Source organism: Grammomys surdaster, unplaced genomic scaffold (genome assembly GCF_004785775.1).
Source record: "Grammomys surdaster isolate TR1022 unplaced genomic scaffold, NIH_TR_1.0 130, whole genome shotgun sequence".
NCBI lineage: Eukaryota > Metazoa > Chordata > Mammalia > Rodentia > Muridae > Grammomys > Grammomys surdaster.
The window spans coordinates 15283844-15308093 of NW_021604588.1; the positions used below are offsets into that span (position 1 = coordinate 15283844).

At 42.2% G+C, this 24250-nt stretch overlaps 1 protein-coding gene across 2 annotated transcripts in view; it reads right to left on the bottom strand.

The window, feature by feature from the left end:
* Positions 1-24250, bottom strand: part of Disp1 (dispatched RND transporter family member 1) — a 150108-nt gene that overhangs the window by 76266 nt on the left and 49592 nt on the right. The window contains exon 3 of one of the 2 annotated variants that reach the window (XM_028760318.1): positions 23524-23652. The exons of the other annotated variant lie outside the window; for it this stretch is intronic. The gene's annotated coding sequence lies outside the window, so the exon portion shown is untranslated. The remainder of the gene's footprint in view (positions 1-23523; positions 23653-24250) is intronic. 2 annotated transcript variants of the gene reach the window in all.

Sequence of the window (24250 nt, forward strand, 5' to 3'; positions counted from 1 at the left end):
ATGGAGTAGTCTACACACTTCCGTAGACTACATGGGAGTTCTAATCTCCCTTAACCCGACCAAAAGAAATTACTATTAAAAACCTCGAGTATGCAGAGGAGAAGGCAGCAGGCTCAGGAGTTCAAGCTCATCCTCCACTACACATAAAGCTCAATGCCAGCTTCTCTCAAAACAACAAAGGAAAAAATCAAATAAGCCCTGCCTTTTAAAACGTGAACGTTAATACAAGGTCATTTTATTACAGTTCCACATTTGTCTGCAAGGAGAGCTTTCTTGTCATGAAAAAGTGTTAAATTTCAGAGGAGAGAAGCCTCCAGTTTGATAGGTTTATGTTTAAAAAACAAACAAACAAAAAAAACCCAAAAAACAAAAAATCCAAAGCATTTCAGGCATTACAAAATCACAAGACTGCAGACAGATGACCTAAGAATATAATTTTGAGACGCACAAGGATTTCAAAACGAACCTTAATATTAACAGCTCTGGGCAGCTTCCAGAACATTGCTGGTTTGCAATATAGGATTACAAAATGTGACAGTATACTTGTACAATAGAAGTTCCTGGCAGGAAATCTCCAGCTAAAATAAAGAACAATATATCTTGACTTTAATCTAATTAGAACATTCTTTTAAGGGTTTCAGTTGTATCTTGTTACGAAGCTTTCCACTGAATATAAATGAAAGAAAGCAGTGTGCGCAGAGTGTGGATTCTGTCCAACAAACAGAAATCTTCCTTAAGTCGGAGTGGGTGTTTATGAGGAAAGCTACACTTGCCTTCGTCACAGCATGAAGTAAAGATGTGTGCAAGTTAATCTTCTAACCGTTAGATATTATAGGAAACTATGTGTCATCTGAATACATGACTAATACACATACATCATATTCTTTGATATAAAATGAAACTGTACAGAGTATATAAAACTCAAATCCCTTCTTTCTTTCTTTTTTCCCTTCTTTCTTTCTTTCTTTCTTTCTTTCTCTTTCTTTCTTTCTTTCTTTCTTTCTTTCTTTCTTTCTTTCTTTCTTTTCTTTCTTTCTTTGTATTTATAATTTATAGCATATGTTCCTGTACATTTGTATGTTATAATGTTTTGGGCAAAGAAAGAACCTGAAACCACACAAACTCTAAGGCTGGAGACAGTGGAGGCAGGTACCTCACGAATGGGGAGGAAGTTGCTTTAGATGTTGAAAACAATCACATCAGCAACTCAAAAGTTCAAACAGTTCAAAGTTGTGAAAGTCATCTTCAATCTTGTTTCAGAAATTTGTTTATGAGATAAAATTCTGTGAAATGGTGATAAAAAGATAAGAAATAAGGTTAGATAAGAAGTAAAAAGGATAATTAAATGAAAAAGGGAGTAAGGATTTTATTTATGTCAGAATTAAAGACTATGAGAGAACACAAACTATCCTGGTAAGGTAGTGTTGTCAGACTTAAAATGTGGACCTGGCTGAAAGCAAACACTGATGTAAATGGACTGCTCTGGCAACCGGGCTTGAGTCTTCACAGTTAAAAAGACCTCACATCCTTTTTAACTGCTGCAGGGCAGCAGTCAGCTCAGCAAAGCCACTTAAAACACTGAAATGGTGCCGGGCCTGGTGATGGACTGTCTCCTAGTTACTGAGGAGACTAACGCAGCAGGATCACATAAATTCAGAATTCAAAACCTACTTTGTATAAGAAAGCAATACCCCACCCAACCCTATCTCAAAAAGAAAAACAAAATCACAACACGGAAACAAAAAACATCTCAATGTGGCGTCCACCTGAAGGGAGGCAGTTATAACCTCAGTCACCAGAAGTGGTCCCTCTAGGCCTCCATATTAAACCCTCAGCAGGTCCTAGCTGCCTACAGCTACCCACAGTGTCAGACTTACATTTTTTCCAAGGACTCAGCAGTGACTGCTCCAGCTGCAGTGTTGGAAAGTGTGACTGTGACAAGGTGCCAAAAAAGAGAGGCACCTCAGACACTTTTGAGTACAAGGCAATAACAACAAAAACAAGCTTACACAATTTTTTAAGCTCTGTGTGTGTGTGTGTGCGCACACACACTGCTATGACTTGTGGGGTGCAGAAAACAACGTGTGGGAGTTGGTTTTCTCCTTCAACTGTGGAGTCCTGGAGACCAAACTCAGGCCATCAGGTTTGCTAGCAGGCACCTTTACCTGCAGAACCATCTCATCAGCCCTTACACAGTTACTGATAGCAAAAAAAAAGTACTGTATTTCCTAGGTAGGGCATTGCATTGAAGCGCCAAGTTAAGTTGTCAACAGGGTATTGCCAAGATGACTTTTGTCTTAAAACAAAACAGCAATACATCCAGAAGAAAGATTCATGCTACAGTATTAGGAGTATTAGTCAGTACTAGAACTTTGCAAAGCCTGTCATTGCTAGTACCTTACACAACAGGGGAGTAAGATATAAAAATAGCTCTGAGGAGCCACAGAAATTAAAGCAGCAAGCTCTGTTTTGTTCCTGAGTTAAGGCGTGAGCTTTGTTGCTTTGCTGAGCATCTCAGTCAGCATCGAGGACCCCTCAGTGCTCTATCCAGTGCTCTGCAGTCTCCTTCCCTTCCGGTCGCCCAGTCAGCACCACCTGCCTTCAACCTCAGGGAGGGAACACGATGCACTCCCTCTCTCATCCCTGTGGGACCTTAGGCAATGTGATCCTCACTCCTTCCTCTGCCAAGTGTGATGCCTTGGAACTGACAGCCACACCCTGCTGGCTTTGCTAGGAGTCAGACCAGCACCAAGAGTCAGGCTCAGACCTTTTATATGGAGAAGTGCAAGCCACAAACTTCTAGAGTAATCCTTATTCTTATGTAGAATTAAAACACACTTCTTACTTTCATTGAAGAATTTTAACTTTGGAGGTCAGCAAGATGGCTTAGCAAGCCAGAAGACCCATCTTGGACCTCTGAAACTCTGGGAAGAAGGAGAGAAAAAAATTACTGAAAGTTCCTCAGACCTACACACACTCTGGCCCATGTACATGCATAGACACATGTGCACACACACACACACACACACACTGACATGTACAAAAATGCAGATGACACACGCAGCTATGCAAATACATGCATGCACATATACACACATACTCTGGTACATGGTACATGTACAATTGCAGACACACACATTCACATCCCCCACAGACAACATCTTAAAAATAAATTTAGAGAATTGTTAAGTATTGGAAGCAATTGCCCTTCTGTGTTAGCTGTTCATCATTTTAACAATACACAGGATGATTTAATCAACTTCGTTAGCTTCCTGTCATTATAACAAATATCTGAGAAACCAAGCAGAGACCAAGAACACAAAGAAAATGGACTTATTTGGCAATGGTTTCAACGTTCGATGGGTCCACTGGTCCCACTGCTGTTGGGCCTGTGGTTAAACACAAAATCACTCACCCCAGGGCCAGGGAGTAAAAGAAAGGAAAGGGCCCACATCCCCTTCTGGGTTCTCCTTTCAGAATGAACTGTAAACTTGCCATTAGAACCCACCCCTTAAAGTCTACTGCCTCTCACTTGCCAAGCTGAAAACATCTATAGTCACCGTGGACAACTGGGAAAAGCCACTTAGAAGCAGCACCCAAGGTAACTGGAGCTTTCTCAGGAGTGAATGAAAGAACTCAGTCTTTGTTACTCTGTTCTTAATGACTCTGTGTCTCCTGAGACTGTTAAAAGATTGAGTTTTTCAGGGCTGCTCATCACATTTCTAGATCTGAGCGATCTGAGCTGCCTAGTCCCACAGTGACAAATGAGCGTGTCTTTTCTTTTTTTAATTAAAAAAATTGTATATGCACATATGTATGTGTGTACACATAAGTGTGTATGTATATACATATGTATGTATGTATGTATGTGTGCATGTATGTGTTTGTATGTGTGTATAAACACATCAGGACAGGTACACTGCAGGGGTGAGAGTACAACATGCAGGAATCAACCCACAGGAGATTTTCACTATGTGGGGCTTGGGGATTAAACTCGAGTAGTGACTTAGTGACAAGCACCTTTACCCACTAAGCCATCTGGTCAGCCTACCTATGCCCTTTCTGAGGGAGTAAGAGAAAGCCACAGCATACTGAAACAGGAAGTAGGTTCCAGTGTCTGTGTCATCCTGTTTCTGGAAGCAGATGTACCAGAGAAAGCAAATGGTCCACTAATAACAATATACAGATTTTACAGGTCATAGCAATGTTTTTTTCTGATCCTAACTTCAAAGGGTAAAATTAACATCCCTTTGGTACATTTTAAAGCAAATAGTAATATATGTTTATTTCTGGATTCTGGAAGTTGAAAAGTTCAACTGAGCATTTACACAAGCATGCCTAAAAGTTTTTAGTTTTTAAAAGTTCCTTCTGAAAACTTACATATTAATCCGGCCAACAAAGACTAACTATAAGTAGGGAAGAAGACATTTTTAACACCCTGAAGAGTCTAGGGATTGCATCTAGTTCACCTGCAGAGGGCCTGAGTAACCCTGGGGAAGAACACACGGGTCTGTATGCAGAGCTTGCCCATTTTATTTGTTTAATATGTACTTGAAAAAAAATAAAGCACTCTCACTCTCAAGTACAAATCTGGGAATAAAACTAACCATCCCATTGGATCTGTGGTGCATCAAATAAGAGGTGTGAATTACAAAAGGTGAGGGGTATTTCAACTTCCAATTTTATAAAAGCTTTCCCAAGATCCCTCCCTGATGGGTGTTGGGCAAATTTTCTACAGCTGATTATCTCCTAGCCAACTCTTTTATTATTTTTTTATTTACCCCTTCACTTAACATTTAACACTAATAACTGTGTCTTCTTTACAAGAAAAAAGGAAAGTGGAAGGCATGTGTCTACAGACAATGCAAACACTGAACCAACTGCTCTTCCAAAGCAGCTCTGGAGGGCAAGCGCACATCTAGCACGAGATCTAACAGCAGCATCTCCACCCGGTGTTCATTCCAGCTGGTGCCTGAGCCCGGCTAGTGTCTTTGAAATAGAGCCTCACCCACTGACAGCTTCCTTGAGAAGTCTTGATTTTAGACTTCACTTCTAACTGTTTCATAGAGAAGCATTTAAAGAACACAAGTAACTACTAAGTCCTAGAAAGTAGCTTGAGGTCACTCCTCACATGAGAGAAATCAAACCATGCTCAGCTCTAGTTGCTGCTGGTCCACTTTCCAAGACTTTAAAGCACAATGCAGTGGGTTCTGCTGCATCTGCCTGCTGTAGGATCAGGCAGGCAGCTTGACAGTCATGCACACTGCCTCCAAACCCACATCCCAGCACTGCGCAGGGAACTGTGCTTCTCCCCCACTCGCGCTGTGTCACAGGTCAACACCCAGACAGCAGCCCACACCCAGCTGGGATGTCTGGAAAGATCTCAAACAACTAAATGAGTTCAACAAAATTTCCCGAAGTGTAAGAATATATTGTGATTTCCCTTTCCTCCCTCTGTTGACTAATATGCCTACAGAATAATTCACACTTAGAAAGGAACACTTGGATTGTACACGCTCTGCTTTCTTCAATAGTACTGGTTCTCCTACCTTCTGAACACTCTCTTAGTTTCTCTTTAATCTTTAATTGATATAATTATACATATTCATGAAGTATAATGTGATACATGCAATAACTTTTAAGGATTAAATCAGGGTAACGGGCATTTCCTGTCTCCTTAAACTGCAAACTTTTTATACATTATTATAGCACATATTAACTACATAAAATAACAGACTTCAGAACTGGGGAAAGAGCTCACTCAGTGCTTGCCTCATAGGGTGAGGCCATGGGCATCATGGCACACATGCGACACCACATCACACCCTAGGGAGGTGGGGACAGGAGGATCCTGAAGCTGCCTGGCTATCAGCCAGACTGGTGATCTCTGGGCTCTCCGTAAGCCGCACATTTGTAATAATCTTTATATTAGATATTAATTGTACAAAATGGCAGATTTTGTGACTGGAGAGATGGCTCAGTTGTAACTTAATTTTTTCAAATCTTCTTCTTCTTCTTCTTCTTTCTTTTTTTCTTTTTTTGGTTTTTCGAGACAGGGTTTCTCTTTATAGCCCGGGCTGTCCTGGAACTCACTCTGTAGACCAGACTGGCCTCGAACTCAGAAATCTGCCTGCCTCTACCTCCCAAGTGGTGGAATTAAAGGCGTGCGCCACCACTGCCTGGCTTCAAATCTTCTTTTTAATGAGGGCTTGTAAACACTTTAATCTCCTTCTAGCCCACCACCCACCAGAGGTAGTGGAAATGGAAGGAAGCGGGAAGTGGACCTGTTTAGAAAGTTCTTTGGAGCACCTCCCATCTGCGTTGTCTGGAAATCAGCAGTTCAGTTCACAGTCAGCAGCGGCAGCTCCAGCCATTCAAAATCACCTCATGGATACACTAGCAGTCCAGTTTGGGAGGGATGCCAGGAGAAATTCTCCTCTGTGCCTCTCTCAGAGAAAATGTGAGACCAACAGCATTGTACAGCTAGCTCTATAAGTAAGCCTAGGTCAGCCTCCATCACTGTCCGTCAAGTTCTATGTATAACCTCCAAGCACCACATGTCCTCCACGTGCCTTGCCTCAGCACACGTCTGGCCTCAGTACGTGTACCTGTCTCAGCTGACATCACTCTGCCAATCAGCTTGAGTCTGTGGAAGCGGCAAGAAACTGCAGCACACCACCAGAAGACTTTTGGTGTGTTTCTCTATATATAGTCCAAACAAATGCAGCTCAACTATGAAACGTAAGGCAGACCAATACATATGTGTTGTTAGCAAAGAATCCTTCATCACCTGTCCTTTCACGTGCTTGCTTTAGCAGAACATCCTTTCTCCTGTGTCCGCTGCAGCAAACTGTTTCTTCACGAGTCTGTCTTAGTCTTTCACCTGTGTCCACTTCAGAAAAACGCTCCTTCATGTGTTTGCCCCAGCAAAACACCATCCAACACAACTGAATCTCCAAAGAACCCTAAGTTGCCACTTCACTCAGTTGCTGTACTAATTGCTGTAAGACGACAAAGTTAAACCGGAACTAACCTTAACTGCAAACATGCAGTGGTTCTGCACCCTATTTGGCAGTTAAATTGTTTAAACAAGAAAAATAAGGAGTTGCCCCCCCACACACCAAAAACCACACTGACTTTTGCCACAGTGGCTATGAACACATAGTGAATCTACTTCTTTGGAGCCCTCTTAAGGTGCAGTATCCATTTTGGAGTGTTCAAGGGCCTAACAAAGATGCTGCATTTATGCTGCACAGATCTGTTCTGTCAGATGTTGTAGACTTTATAAAAGTGATTGCTTTAATTATAAGTTACTGCTTAATAACCTCTTCAGGTACAAAGAAAGTAAAGCACCTGTGAGCAAAGACATGAGGCCTCCAGTCCTGCTGTCTGTGGGGCTGAGTAGAGTGCACATACATGCAAGTGTCCAAAAGCTGCACAAGACAAAAGTGTCCACAGCCTGTTAGCTCCCCCAGGCAGTCTTGGTGGAAAGGCTGGCTTTGGCTTGTTTCTGTGTATGAGAGGCAGTCTTGCAAAGTCATCATCTCCCATGCCTCTGCCTCCTATGGCCTCCACCATGTACCTGCACACAGATGAACACCTGTCCTTTGTGAGTAGCCGTGGCTTCCTTTCAACTAAAGAGTGCATACCATTCCCTGGATGCTTTCCTCACCCTCACAACCAGCCTGGGATAATTAGCTAGCCTGGGATAATTATGCTCACACTGCTCTGCTCTACAGACTGGAAAGCAGATCAGGCCAGGCCCTTAATCACTCTCCTTGTGTTGGGTGCCTTTGAAGTCCTAATTCCTACCCATGATGCTATTTTTTGGTTGTCAACTTGACTACATCAGGAATTAAAGCCTAAGCAGTTGGGTACACCTGTGAGGCAATTTTTTCTTAATTGAAGTGAGAAGACCCACTTTTAATTCCAATCCTTTGAGGTGAGAAGATCCACCTTTAATCTGGGCCACACCTTCTACTGGCAGCCTAGATAACAGACATGGAAAAAGGAAGTTTTCACTCTGCCTGATCCTGCTCTCACTGGCAAGGCCACTCCTTCACTGGCAGTAGACCCACTTCTTTGTGATTCTGGCCTACACTGAAGACCAGCTGAGACATCCAGCCTCATGGACTGAGCAACTAGTAGATTCTTGGATCTTCCATTAGTGGACAACCATTTTCGGGCTATCAAAACCACAGCCTGTAAGCCATTTTAACAAATGGAAAGAAAGAAACAAAGAAAGAAAGAAAGAAAGAAAGAAAGAAAGAAAGAAAGAAAGAAAGAAAGAAAGAAAGAAAGAAAGAGGGAAAGAAAGAAAGAAAGAAAAATAGATAGATTCATTCTATATATTCTGCTCCTCTAGAGAACCCTGGCTGACCCACCATCTGAAATTTAAGTACTTTAACTACTAAGTACTTATTCAGTGTTTCTATCTCTCCACAGAGCATAACCCCACATTTAACAATGCCTGATATATAACTGATGTTCAATCATTATCTTTTAATTATCTGCTTTACTCACTGTGACATAGCCAGTGCCAAGCATTTAGAAAGCCAGCTATATAAAAAGCAATCAATAACTACACAAGATGAATGAATGAGTGAATGAATGAATGAACAGTCTATTTAATAATGTCAGATGTTTCATTATAAGTTGTTAACTACACAGTGACTCACATCTGCAATATTAGGGCTTGGGAGGCTGAGGCAAGACGGTCCTGAGTCAGGAGCCAGCCTGAGCTCTGCGTACACAGAGAGATTATGTCTCAACAAAGAAGCAAACAAATCACTTAAGATACCAAGCATTACATACACTAACGTAAATCTTGTTTTAGTAATGTCAATTTATTTCGACTTTAGAGATGACATGCAATAATTAGAATCATGTCAACAATAGCTTTCTTCTATGCTTGACCTCAAAATGATTTACATTCATGAAACAAAAATATAAAACATTATTTTCTCAGATAATGTCAGCAAAATAGAAAAGGCTTAAAGAATTTTTCAAGATAATGAAATAAAAAGTTGCCTTCCTTTGACTACTAATGCAATGTTAGCAACATTAATTCTTTAAAAATAATTGTTTCCTATTATTCGAGATCTCTGACATGATACGCTGGTAGTTCCCTTCTCTGTGTCTTATAGCCTTTGCCTCATGGGGTACAGAGTCTTGTAATGGCATGTGACTAGGAATTATGGGAAGAAAGTCACATAGTAAACACAAGCCAATGAGAGCTTTCATCTGGGAAGAGGGAGCAGAAAGACTGTAGGAGACAGAGGGGGAAGATGTCTTCAAGGAAATACTGTTTTCCAGGCACAATTAAGAGCTGCACATATGGGACTGGAGAGATGGCTCAGCTGTTAAAGGTGAGGCTCACAACCAAAAATATGAGAGTTGCCCATATGAACCCAGTAATTACGATGTCAAATATTTTACACATTCTAATTTCATGCACACACACACACACACACACACACACACACACACGATCCTAGAGGACATCAGTTAGAGATGGAGGTATAGATGGTAGTAAGTTATGTGGATGCTGTGGTTCAAACCCAAGTCCTCTGGAACAACAGCAGCCAATCCTCTCAGCTACTCAGCCACTGCTCCAGCTATCATTTTATATCACCTGATCTTGAGCATTCTTTTGTTTAATGATAAATTTACTTAAAGTATATACTTTTACTTGTTAAACCCAATACAAATAGTAAACAAAAAATTGTAAGAATTCCTTTTCTTCTCCTTAATATTAGCTTGTTCAACATATGGAACACCGTATAAATTACATAAAGTATCAATATACAGCATCACACACACACACACACACTGGGGGGCGTTTATTGTAGGGGGCATTTATTGTACTCATTTATATTCACGTATTAAGGGCACAGTCCACTGTTAGCATATGATGTTCATTATGATTTTATGATTGCCCAGCATATCTAAAATTAAAATTTACCAGCCTCTCTCCACCATGCACCCACTATTTAAAAGTAAATTGGGGAAAACTCAATGAGTACCATGTTATAGTATTCAAGAACTCTTATAAAATGAAATGCTCTCCTAGAAACAGTCTTGAGTAGAAAAACAACTTGGTTTGGCATACCACCTACAGGCAGGTTCACTCTGCAGCTCGACCCCACTCATGAATTTCGGAAAGCTACACAGCTGATGGCTGAGGACCTTGCAGGGAACACGAACCCAAGCTTCATAGACATGAATCACATGACCCCACTCAGCAGAGTCATCTAACAGGGCCGTGACCCAAACCTTGATCCGACCTGCCAAATTAGGAAAAATAGTGGCCATTCTCAATGACATCACATTTTAAGCACAAACATATGAAAATCAATAACAATGCAACATTTGAATGACTAAGTTCAGGAAACCATTAAGTCAAACTTGATATTTACTGAGATAGAAAGTATAAGCGAGTTTTTTTTTTATGTCAAATCCCCTGAACAATGCAGATATTCTGGTTATGATCTGAAGGTGATAAGCAGACAGAAAAAAAGAGGGGCTGAACTCAACTATTTCAGAACTATGCGTGTCTCAACGGGTACCACTTTGGGTGTCAGAGGTAGCACATTCCAGCTTTAAGTTTCCACCTCCCCATGAATCTGACACCAGGAAAGAACTTGGCATCCCTGAAACTGAACCTTGAACATTTTTTCCCCTCTTAGCTAGTGTTGAAAAGTGTCTCAAGACACATTCCATGTATTATCAGCGCACTGACCATCCCCCCAGATATCTGCAGTGAAACATGCAAGGGCCCAAAGAATTCTGAGACACTTCACACAGACCTGTGAAGTCCATAGGGAGTCATGAGAAGAGGGAACCCTTTTCCTCTAGGGAAATGAAACCAACTGCAAAGACCCCTGGGAGCCTCTAAGTCAACACCATGTGTCAAGTCACTTGAAGCAACTCTCATCTCCCTTTTGGCAAAGCAATTTTCTTTCAAGGCTTTGTGAGTAAGAGACCTAGCCCTCTGCAAGACAGGTTCTTCAAAGGAAACACAAGATGACAGTGTCACAGCTCTGACATGAAGTACACCAGGCTTCCTATGCCTTAGGGATTGACAGAGTTTGTCTGTGCAGGCTGGCTTCAGAGGGCTGGCCCCCAGCCAGCCACATCTGCACTCACTTGCCTTTTATCCTGTGTTAATCCCTCTTTAGAAAAGAAATGCAGGTATTATTTACCAAGGAGATCTAAAGTTCTCCACAGTCAGTAGCCCTCTCTGACAGTGCACTTTGAGATTGTTAGGGCTGGATATGAAATGTGTCCCAAAAACAGCATCCATGTTGCAGGCTTGGTCCCAGCTGATGGCACTACTGAGGGCAACTACTGAGAGATCATGAGAACATTTTGGTTAGTTCACATTTGGATGCGATGTTAGGAGGTGAAGCTGGGTTGGAGGACAGAAGTCACTGGAAATATGCCTTGAAGGGTAAACCTTGTCTCTGCCTGCTGTTCATGAGGTGAGCAACTTCCCTCCACCATGGCATACTGCCAAATCCTACTGCATCAGGGCCAGAAGCAGGAGTCACATGACCACAGACTGAACCGCCAGCCAAATAATTCTTTCTTCCCTTAGGTTGTTAGGTTGAGAAAAGACAGCTCTGGTTTATTCTTCTTCAAAGAAAATACAGTGTAAGATGGTCTCTAACAACGGTTCAGTCATTAAAGTACATGAAAACTTCCTCCTCTGTTGAACTGTATACTAATCAATGTTCGTCTCCTATGAATAGACACGACGACCAAGACAATTCTTATCAACAAAACCACTTAACTGGGGACTCACAGTTTCAGAGGTTTATTCCATTATCATCATGGTGGGGAGCATGGTAGCGTACCTGGCACTGGAACAGTAGCAAGAAGGCCAAGAGAGAGAGACGAGGTTTGGCATGGGCTTTTGAAACCTTAAAGTCCACTCTCAGTGACAGGCTTCCTCCAACAAAGTCACACCTCCTAATCCTTCTAGTCCTTTTAAATACTGCCACTCCCTGGTGACTAAGCATTCATTACATAAGCCTCTGGGGGCCATTGTAACCAAGCCACCAAAGGAAGACTAGCAGGGCTAAACTATGGAGTGAAGGAAAAGCTGGCTAGTATAGTGACTTTGCTAGCTTGTCCATTATACTCAGTCAACACACCCTGACACATGAATACCTACATCTACAGCATATGAAACAATACAAACTAACAGACAAGGTAGAAACACCCATCATCAGACTTGCTACCTAATAAATGGATTGCTACTCTGTCCTTGATTCTCTGACTCACTCTTCCAGAGTCAAGCTCTCTGCCAGAAGCATGAGAAAACACAAAGGGGAAATCTAAAAGAAATCAGATGTATCACATGCTAAGCCAGGGAGGGTACTGAAAGGGCCTCTCCCTCATGCCTTTATCTCCCGCCCCATAGCTGAGATGCAGAGAATTTTATGCTGTACAAAGATGTCCTGACTAGTTTTATGTCACTTGACACAAGCTGGAGTCATCGAAAAGGAGGGAACCTCAACTGAGAAAATGTCTCCATAGGATCTAGCTACAAGGCATTTTCTTAATGAGTGATTGATGGGGGAGGACCCACTGTGGGTAATCCCTGGGCTGCTGGTTCTGGGCTCTGTAAGAAAGCAGGCTGGAACAAGCTATCATGAGCAAGCCAGTGAGCAGCCCCCTCCATGGCCTCTGCATCAGCTCTTGACTCCAGGTTCCTGCCTTGCTTGAGTTCCCTGCTTTTGATAATGAACTGTTATAACAACTATGAGTGGAAAAGTCTTTTCTCTCCAAGCTGCTGTGGTCCTGGGGTTCCATTATCAACAGTAACCCTAACTAAGACAAAAGACATCAATTTCAGCCTACACATTGCTGTGGTCATGGGGTTCCATTATCAACAGTAACCCTAACTAAGACAAAAGACATCAATTTCAGCCTACACATTGCTGTGGTCATGGGGTTCCATTATCAATAGTAACCCTAACTAAGACAAAAGACATCAATTTCAGCCTACACATTGTTGTGGTCCTGGGGTTCCATTATCAACAGTAACCCTAACTAAGACAAAAGACATCAATTTCAGCCTACACACTGCTGTGGTCATGGGGTTCCATTATCAACAGTAACCCTAACTAAGATAAAAGACATCAATTTCAGCCTACACACTGCTGTGGTCATGGGGTTCCATTATCAACAGTAACCCTAACTAAGACAAAAGACATCAACCTCAGCCTCCACATTTCTTCCAGTTTGCATTATGCCAGTATTTTCAAACTTGTTCAAATGGCAAAGTACCAGAAAAATCTGTTTGCACACTGAGTGTCACCCAAGGGTGAGCAAAAAGGCCTGGTTAGCAATCTGTGTTCCCACGAGTGATAGAAACTTTAGAAAGTGGGGCCTAATGAGAGGAAGTTAGGTCACCAGGGTGTGCCCTGGAAGAGCATTGTTTGTTTTCGTGTTGTAGTAACCAAAAATACCTGATAGAAACAACTGGGGGATAAAAGGCTTCTCTTGGCTCATGGTTTCAGGGATTCCTGTGCATCACAGCGAAGGCTCGGCAGCATTCATGATGGTCAGGATGCAGAACGATGTGACGATGAAATTTCACGTTTCGGTGGAGGCAGACAGGGTGAGGTTGGACAACCTTCCCAATGAGCCTTTCCCAGTGAGCTAGGCCCCAACCTCTAGGAACAAGTTTTCAAAACATGAGCCTGTGGGGTCATTTCAGATTCCAATTGTAACAGAGGGAAAAATAAAATCCTGGGGTTGTCCTCACTTTCTGCCTCCTGACTACAATTAGGTAAACAGGCCTCCTCCAACACAGGCTCCCACTATGGAATAACATGCCAGCGTGAGCCCAACGCAAATAGATATGCCGAAATCTCTGAAATAAACCTCCCTCCTTTCAAGTTGTTTGCCTCAGGTATTTTATTACAGTGTCAAAAAGAGACTGGCTCTTGGTGGGATACTATACCATAACACATACTATAGATCTAATTCTATTTTTAAAAATAGTAACTACTTCACTAAAAGAAAACAGTGCTATAGACATTTCTTTTAAAACAAAACTTAACCAAAGGTCTGAGTATCACAATAAAAAATAAGCTTTCATTTTTTAATAATCACTTTGCATCTGTCATTAGCATATCACTATTCTATCAACGTCTGCTAACAGAAAAGAACAAAAGATTTTAGCAGTTTATGAAAAACATAAACACTGAGCAGATCCCATCCCATCAGTGTATCATGTGATACACATGTCTGTAAACTGAGGAGAGGAGAAAAGGCCTTTGATAGACTAACCAGGATGAAATGCAGGTGCCTTGGACCAGAGTGCCACATCAGCTAGAGAACCAATGCCCAGCTACAGCATAAGGCATAAGCAGAACAAGTGAAAGAGGATGCACAGTGCCCCAAATCAGGCCCTGGGCAAACTACCCCTAAGAAGCACACCCTTCGGAGCTGCGGCCAGTCAGGAAAAAGGAAAATGCCAGTTAACTAGAGACCTTCCTGAGGAGTCTGCACTGCAAAGGGGGTTTCCTAACAACACAAAGTCACAGTAAGCCCATTTTATGCTTCTCTCCAGAGCATCCAGAGGTTTCCCAGGAGCTAGATGGTTACAACAGGATGCTGGAGCAGACAGAAAGCCCCAGTGCTACCAGTTAAGTCACACGTTAGACTGACTTGCAACAATGGAGACAAATTGGAAACTAGTTATTTCTCATGAAATGTTATTGACATTGACATGCAACATACTTTAAAAACAAATTAGTGAATAGGCCTTTGTAAGTTGTCTTAATTTCAGCTGAAGAATGGGTGGTCATTTTAACTTGAATAAGAATGGTTTGAGTGTCTAAGCCAATTTTAAGAGCCTAAGGCAACAGTTTTCAACCTGTAGGTCACAACCTGACCCTCTCACATGTGTAACATAACAGATATTTATGTTATGATTCATAGCAGCACCAAAATTACAGTTATGAGGTAGTAGCAGAAATAATTTCATAATTGGAGTCACTACACATGAAGAACTGTATGAAAGGGTCACAGCATTAGGAGGTTGAGAACCACTGGTCTCAGGGTTCAGACCTGCTGCTTAGAGAGTAAAGGCAAACCAGAAGAGTGGAGAGTCGATGCTAAGAAAGTAGCAAACATAGCAAAGGTGGGTTTAGAACACACCAGGCAGAGGCAGCTTGTATCCCTGCAGACTAGACTCACAGCCACATCCCTGTAATATATGTATGCATGCCCCGATCCAGGCTACACTACAACAGGGATCATGAAACTTCTAAGGATCAGGCACCGTGGGAACATCCTGAGATCCGAATCTAGTCAACGTGGCAGGACTGTAACATCTGCTCTCAATATCTTATTTCAAAAGAAAGTCATGGATGGTTATAAAAAGGAAGAAGACAAGAACATGACGGGAGCAGATTAGGGAACAGGAAGGGAGAGACGGGAGTAGGTAGATCAAATTTCAGTGTATACATGCATGAAATTCTAGAGAATCAAGAAAAATATTTTCAAAAGAAAACCATCTTTCAGTGCTGCCACTGATAGAGTATAAACATTTGCTATTCCAGGGCATGCATGTGCACACACACACAAATTAAAGTTTAAAGAGGTCAACGAAGTAGAAGGATTTTAAAGCATCCTAAATTATTACCCAGTTGTTGAAAACCCATCACTGAAATAACTGTTATTAATTACTTGTTACTCTCCTAAGAGCAGTACATTGTACATGCTTTAGCCACACTTAACTCAGAGTGATGTGTGACATCACAGGCTGAGTTCTAATGTTAGTTTATTTAAGTACTTGGTTTTAGGGGCTTGTCACACACACATACACAAGGCTGTTTGACTAATACAGAGAGGGAAGGGTAAAGGACTCATTCCAGCTGTTTTACTACATTATATTATTTGTTTTTCTATTCTTCCCATTAATTGTCACAGGTTGTTTTCATGTATTAAGTAACTACTTGTGAGTGGCTGTCCTCTAAGACAAACAAGTGCTATCTTGAGGAATTCTTCTGTGTCCCCTTGCAAAGATCATCCTGCCTAGGCTGGCCAATGGTTTAAACCTCACCAGCATAGAGGGGCAATGTGGGAGATTCTCTCCTGACTACACAGCTGCTCCTATCATGTGGCCATGATACACATGGCCTCCAGAGGGGCTGGGATATACAGAGGCTGGAAGGATCAGAGGGGGTCTCCATTTATGCAGCTCTAGGCAAGGCCTCTGCCCTGCTGGGTAATAACCTCTCACCTAGTCTCTACAAGAAAGCCCAAGAAGCCCATCAGTTCCCCAGTGAACTCTGGAAGAATCTCTCCTCCTTGAGAGCTTGGGAGGAGGGGTGGACTTTGTTTTTTGTCTCCCCTGGGGAAAGAATTTTAACACACTACTACCAGGGGTAGGACTTCAACAGCTAACTTTCAAGGGACAGCCATGTGTTTCTGACAGTCATACAGTTCCTAAGTGGAAGAACTGAGTTCACAGGTAGAGAGAGAGCAGACTATAAAGGGCTCCATAAACCCCTGTCACAGTGTGTTTGCTACTCTCAGGTCTCTCTTCAGACGTTCTCACCCTGAATCTTGTTCTAAAAATGACCCTCAGAGAGTTCACATGCACATTCAAATTCAACAGCAGTGCTGCAAACACAGACATGTGAGCATTTACAACACCTGATGTCTAGTATCTGAGAATACTAAACGCCTATCTCCTACTGTTCAATAGCAAATGGTTTGGTATTTAAGTGGAAATAACAAAGCCACATACTATTTTACGTACTGTGTGTGTGTTGTACATACAGGGAGTTATGCATGTGTACTGGCAGTTGTGCTTGCCCATGTGTACAAGTGGGGGGGGGGGCCAAAGGTCAACGTCCCATGTCTTCTTCTATTACTCTCTATTTTTGTTTGTTGAGATAGGGCTCTGGGTGGTCAGTATGTAGACTAAGCTCACCTCAACCTCACAGAGTACTGGGACTAAAGGTGTGTGTCATCAGCCCTTTTTAGAGACAAAGTATCCCGCATCGACCCTGGAGCTGTCTTGTATGGCTAGACTGGCTGACCAGTGAGCCTCAGGACCCTCTCATCTCTGCCCAACTCTAGTCCCAGTACCTGAGTTACAGATGTAACTGCCACACCCAGCTTTAAGCAGGGTGCTGGGACCCAAGCTCTGATCCTCATGCTTAGACAGCAAGCATCTTCATTATCCACTGAACCATCTCTCTAATATATACATATACATATGAATACACAGGGTGTGTGTGTGTGTGTGTGTGTGTGTGTGTGTGTGTGTGTGTGTAGAGAGAGAGAGAGAGTGGGTAGAGAGGGAGTTTTGTTTTGTGTTACAGTGAAGTTCTATGAAGAGATATGTATATGGCCTACACTATGACTTGGGTATCATCAGAGGGTCCATTGCGATTAGAGTTTTGACACCCAGGTTTGGGGTACTGAGAAGTACTGTGAGATTTCAGAGGTAGGGTCTAGTAGGAGATACGTACATCACTAGAGCCATAAGGTAGTTTTACTGAAATACCTTGGCAGCTCTCCTGCAACTACTTGGGTGTTTTCTTAACTTACTATAGTTTTTCCTCAAGCCAGCACAGTGGCCCTGACCCATCTTTGTGCATCCAAGGTCAGCCTGTTTACAAAGTGAGTTCCATATCACCCAATGCTTACACAGTGAGACCCTGTGTAAGATGGGTGCTGGCATCTTCTGTCTTCCTCAGACCAGCCTGGGATGTGCCCACTTGCCTCTGATTACGCTTCCACCACGACACAAACCACACTATACAGCCAGGAACTAAGCTCTGCCTCTGAGCCTCCCAAGTGTGAACTAAACAAAGCTCCTTTCTTTAATAAGTAACCTGCATCACATATTGTGTCACAGAAATAAACACTTCTTTCTATAGAGAGCGTTCATAATTACTTCTGTTAGCCTTAGTCTCTTATCAGTGATAGGAAACAGACACTGTACTTTCTATTATCTACTACCAAGTCACTAACATGAGATCAGCTGAAAGCCACAAGCAACGCTAATTTTTGTCACTAGGAAAGAGTCAGCGCCTCAGCACCCAGTAGCACCATAATTAGTGTTTGCTAAACAGGTATGAGAAGGGTGAGTCTGTTACTTGGGCCCTCTGATGTGGGCATCAGGGCAGACACTTCCTGGGTAGTGCTCATCCTCACACTAATCCTTATAGGTAGGAACTGTAAAAGGGCTTCTCCACTTCTCCGTATCTCGTGACTGGCTGGTTCTAGAGCCAGAAACCTGGGCTGAGCGCCAGGAAGCTTTCCAAACAATAGCTTCGCCCTTTTATAAGTACAACTTTCACGTGTTGCTCTGAGTCTCAGCCCCATGATGTTTCATATCTCAACAGCACACAAAACTGGAACAAAGCTAAGATGCATCCACAGAAGAAATAAATAACCCTACTATGTTACAGTTGACTAGCACACCACACTGACAGGAGGGAAGGACTAAGCAACTCTAACTAAAATTGGTGAACTGCAGACTGTAAGAGGAGAAACTGAACTGCACACAGATACCATGTTCTAATTAGCATGCTCATTGCTCACAGGTATACACCAGCAACACAGGAGCCAGCTGGTTTTTCAAATGGGCACCTCCGGCATTCTACCTTCTTTTTGGTTAGAGATGAGGAGCAGTCTCCACTCTGACTCGCAGCCACAGAGCCCCATATGCAGGGTTACGGCGATGCAGGGTTACAGCGATGCAGGGTTACAGCGATGGCTTCCCTGCATGGCTTACACACATTTGCAACTGTCCAGAGGAACAAACCTGTCTCAGTGGGAAACCACTGCTGTATATGCATACTCTAAATGAGTAAGTACATACACTGAGTGATCAGCACCAGGCTCCTTAGTGTTGGAGAAAGGAATTATAAATAAAGGGGGGAGGTTCACAAAGGAATGAGAGGTGGGAATTCACAATGCCAGGGCGCAGGTAAGTAGTGAAAATACAATGTATATAGGTGTGCCAGGGCAGACCTGCGCAAGGCCTATCTGCCCACTCAGTGGGCCTGAAAGCAATGCTGTCCACATAGCAAGGACACACAAGACCCGAACCCCAGCCTCCAATATCAGTCTTCAGTGAAAGAAAACAGTCCCTGCAGCTCTTGCCTGAGGGAGAAAAAATGGCTTGGTGTAACTACGAGCACATTAACAACCATGTGCACAATTGGCAGCCTGTGCATGCCTGTGTCTGTGCAACTCGTCTAACACCATTGCATAGTCTGTCTCTGAACCACAGACAATCTTTACTTTGAAAAAGCTGGAGAGTGAAAAAAACTATTTCAGTTTTAAACATACGTATATCTAGGGAGGTAGAGGTTCTAAATTATTTTCTCAGAGTAAATTTTCATGCTTAAAATTACTGGGACAGAGACTGTAAATTCTTTTAATATGGGATATATAATAATTATAAAATACTTTAATACTTTCATTATTTTGTCAATTTCATGGGAAACAAGGCAGAGAAATAGGAAGTGGCCAAAATATGACCAAATCAGTTCCTTCAAGAGGAGATCAAAGGAGACACACAGAACACATTCTTCTGTCTTGAAGCTCTGATGGCAAAACCTCAGTCCCTTTCCATTGACCTACAGAAATTCTCAGTGTTTATTCTTCCCTTAGCAGAGATCTTTTCAATCTAAGGTAGCCAGGAGAGGAGCCCATGGGCTTTCCCATCCACCTCTGTACTTGAGTTCTTAAGTATCTGCCATCCCAGATGAAGCAGCAGTGGAAAAGCAGGCTGCTGGCAGTGCAGATGAAGGGGTGGTCGGGGCAGCACAGATGAAGGGGTGGTCGGGGCATCACAGAGCACTGGGCAGTGCAGATGAAGGGGTGGTCGGGGCAGCACAGAGCGCTCTCAGCCCAGGCCTTATGCTGACAGACTGCATCTTACTATTGACACACAATCAGGTTTTTGATGTTGAATACCTTTATTCTTGATTACATCACAGTTTAAACATCCTGTGGTAAACAGACATAAGGAAAAAGTAAGGAAACCTAACAGGCCTGAATGTCCACCTCACTCAGGAAGTAGAAAGTTCTTCTATGTCCGTGGACTTTTTAAAGGATTTGTGAAAACCTCAATCCTACAGGAAAGGAATTACCTGCTATTTTTCTAAATGTTAACTGATAAAGTCTACATACACTCTCCACTCCAAAGGTCCCCCTTTTTGTTGGCCTAAGCTGTGTTCTCTTTGTAAATGCTGAGTAAATTATGTATACATGTTAAGATACATAGGCACAGACAGACACATAAGCACATATTAAGGTATCAACTCAGTAATGTCTCACCATGTTCATTTTTAAAATAGGAATATAGTGTATGTCTCCTCTAGAACAAAAAACCTAGAGTCTAGAATGAAATATGAAACAGCTGTTTCCCTTTAAGCCACAGATAAGGCATAATTGTTCTGTAAAAAGCTTCAAAAAATCAAAACAATTGAAAATATTTTGCCGATGACATTGTAACCACAAATACTATGAATGTTTCTGTCAATACATCCATTATGAAGCTGGGAGCATAGAAGACCAGTGAGAAGAAGAAAACAAACTCTAGTCTGAAAAACTCATTAGTGTGAGCAGCTGGCATGTGACTTAATCAACAACCCTTAAAGAATATTGACGAATAGCACTTTAGTGATAAATAGTAGCCTAAAAGTTTCCTCAAACCAATTAAAACTCATTTTCCTATATAGAGAGCACTTTCTAATATTCTTTCAGACATCATGTTTTTGGGGACTCTGCATACAAGAGCCACATTTACCAGTGAACCGTCTTAGTAAATTCTACTAAATAGGGAAGCATTGCTCTCTCTAAGAAAACCAAAATTCTCCCCTGTGATAAACAGCGTTCCCACAAGAAATGAGCCTCTCTCCAAGGCCTGTCAGACCCCATTCCCTACCACTGACAGGTTACTGCAAAGGTGATCTTAAGTGCATAATGTTCACTGGTTTTCTGACTACAGAAGCCCATGAACACTGAAGGAGACTGAACCACACAGGCCCAGCTACTGCAGCTCAAGGCTCTCCTTAGCTTCGCACTGTATATGTTCCTGGTCTTTTTCTCACACGCCTCTTTCCAACAAATGTAGTCTTGCTCTAACCCTACTACCATCAAAACAACCACCCAAGGTAAGCTTCATAAATGCACTGTACATCTGTATTGTACAGATACAGTTTCAAATACTCATACTTTCAAACATTGCTACTATGATTGAATTTTCAGATTGTTTACGGGATTATTTTATATTTACAAAAATTTCTCAGACAAGAATCACCTACATGGTGATAACTTTATGCGTGACATTTTTGTTTCATTATCATAATTTCCTTGAGTACTATATACCATCAAGCTGTTTTCTTGGATATCAGCTCCCGATTCCTGCAGGCCTGCCATGTTTATCTCAACAACTCTTCACCAAGAACGCTGTAACATCTGTCAATACCAATGACTACTAGGAGAAGGGTACTTTTCTGTGATTTATTAAGGAAATGAAGTCCCTTTTTCTTCTATTTTGGAGGACAGAGTCTCATCATGTAGGTCAAGCTAGCCTTAAACTTGTAGAAAGCCCATGGGCATCAAAACTTGTAATGGTCCTACTCCAGCCTTCCAAATGCTCAAGTCACAGTGATGTGCTAACACACGGGGCACATAAATCCTTCTCTGTATGTGCTAGCAATAAGTATATCCTGTTTGGGAATTGAATTTTTATTTTATTTTATCTTATTTTTATAAGATATGTCTGTATACCACTTCACGCTTGGTGTCTGAGAAGGCCAAAAGAGCGCACCTATTCCCTGAAACTGGAGTTACAGACAGTTGTGAGCTGCACTATAGGGCTGAGACTTGAACCTGGGTCCTCTGGAAGAGCAGTCAGTGGTCTTAATTGCTGAGTCATTGCTCCAGCCCCAAGGAAACTGTCTTTTTTGCTTGTTAATAATTGATCTTTTGTTATCAATCTATGTTTTTAATAACATAAGTAACATTTTTATTTCTACCAACACTGGAGAATAACTAGCTTGTTTTTTAATTGTTTGTAAGTTTTAGAACTTGGAGAATTATTTTGGCCTGGCATACCAGTGCATGGCTACAGACCACCTATTCCAGAGACTGAGGAAGGATTACCTAAGATCAACACTTCAAGGCCAGTCAAACAAGACAGAATGGCCTGGTTTTATAATAAATATATTTCTCTTAATAATTTAAAATATTCCTCATAATCTACAAAGACAGGTATATAATTACACTAACATTTTTTTTATCAAATCTTCATAATACTACACAAGGTTACTGAATTTCAAACAAGGCTCTCTCACCTCATCTTGGCCATCCCCTCACTGCACAGTACTTACCCTTGACTTGCCAATCAACACTGAACAGACCAAAGTGGGAAAAACAGGCATCTGGAGGGCTAAAGCAGCTCAACATAGTTCCTGTGATAGATGAAGAAAGAAGAGGAGGAAGAAGAAGAGGAGGAGGAAGAAGAGGAAGAAGAAGAAGAGGAGGAGGAGGAGGAGGAGGAGGAAGAGGAAGAGGAAGAGGAAGAGGAGAGGCAGTAGTAGTAGAGTAGTGATAGGGTAGCAGTAGTAAAGTAGAAGAGGAGTAGAGGAGGAGGAGAAACATTCCACTCCAGCTCTGACAGCCAAATAGCTGAGCAGGGTGCCATACTGCCTCACTGCCAGAGAAGAGGACTAAGTAAAGGGTTTTTGTTTTTTGTTTTGTTTTTTTCTTTTTTGATTTTTTCAAGACAGGGTTTATCTGTGTAGCCCAGGCTGTCCTGGAACTCACTCTGTAGACCAGGCTAGCCTCGAACTCAGAAATCTGCCTGCCTGTGCCTCCCAAGTGCTGGGATTAAAGGCGTGCGTCACCACTGCCTGGCATAAGTAAAGTTTTAAAGCAGATGCTGTACTAATTTGGATTTAGAAGTCCTTCTCAACAGGGCACATTATCAGCTTAAGGTAAAATCTCAGAGCCCCAAATCTATCACAGGGCAGACTAACTGTACAAGAGGAGAGGGAAAGTAAGCAAGCACGAGCTGCCCAGTGAGTGTGATCAATTAATGTGTCCCCTTTATTCATGTGCCGAACACCAAGGATGGAACTTAACCTCTTTACACACAAACCACAGCATTAACACTAAAAAGCAGACCCTGCTTTTCTGTAAATTAACTAAGATTACAGAAGCTGCCTTAGAGATCTGTTTAAGAGGCTGAGGATGGTAGCACATGCCTTTAATCCCAGCACTTGGGAGGCAGAGGCAGGCAGATTTCTGAGTTTGAGGCCAGCCCAGTCTACAGAGTGAGTTCCAGGACAGCCTGGGCTACACAGAGAAACCCTGTCTCAAAAAAACAAAAAACAAAAAAAAACAAAAAGAAAAAAAAAGAAAGAAAGAAAGTTGCTCTCAAAAGTAAGTGAATGTATACAACATGTAACATTGTGTTTCTATAATAGTTTTTTTGCCACAATGTGGCGAGTGATCAACCCCTACCTTCCATATGGATGGACACCTTGGCTGGGAGGGTCACATGGTTCACCTTACTGCCAATCCCAGAGCAGAGCTCATCTCTACAGGCCCTCAGTCTTGAGTCTTCTGCAGCCACTGAAGCTCGAAGCCAACCTACACATCACAAGACTGCTGGTTAGAAGCAGGTAAGTACTGGGAGGCAACTGAACATGCCAGGGAACATGAACAAAAGTTAGTAACACGTGCACAATAGCTTACTCATAACAAAACTTTGTTCCAGTCCTAACACTGGGATGCAGATGGCTAGTGCCCGCAAACCTGAGAAAATGAAGTTGTATCTGAGAGTACTGGAAGACCTCTCTAAAGGACAGTTACAGCTACCAACGAACTTCAATGTACCTTTTAAAATCCTTCATCTAAAAGCCTATTGCCACTTAAGTTTACTCCATGACTAAACCTAAAACTTGGTTAAAATAGTGTACACAAGGATACATGTTGAAGCATTCTTTATTTAGCGAAAAGAAAATGGGTTGAGTTGAGAAGAGAGACGGAGGAGAAGGAAATAAAGAGAAGCAAGTCTCCACCAACAAGGCACCAGTGATAAAAGCTAAGATTTAAGGAAGCCTTTGCCTATGGGTTCCCCCAACATACACACGCATGTGCGCGCACACACACACACACACACACACACACACACAGTCCCACCCCACATGGGTGGGGGAGCTGTTGCAGCTTTCTGTTCATTGGAAGC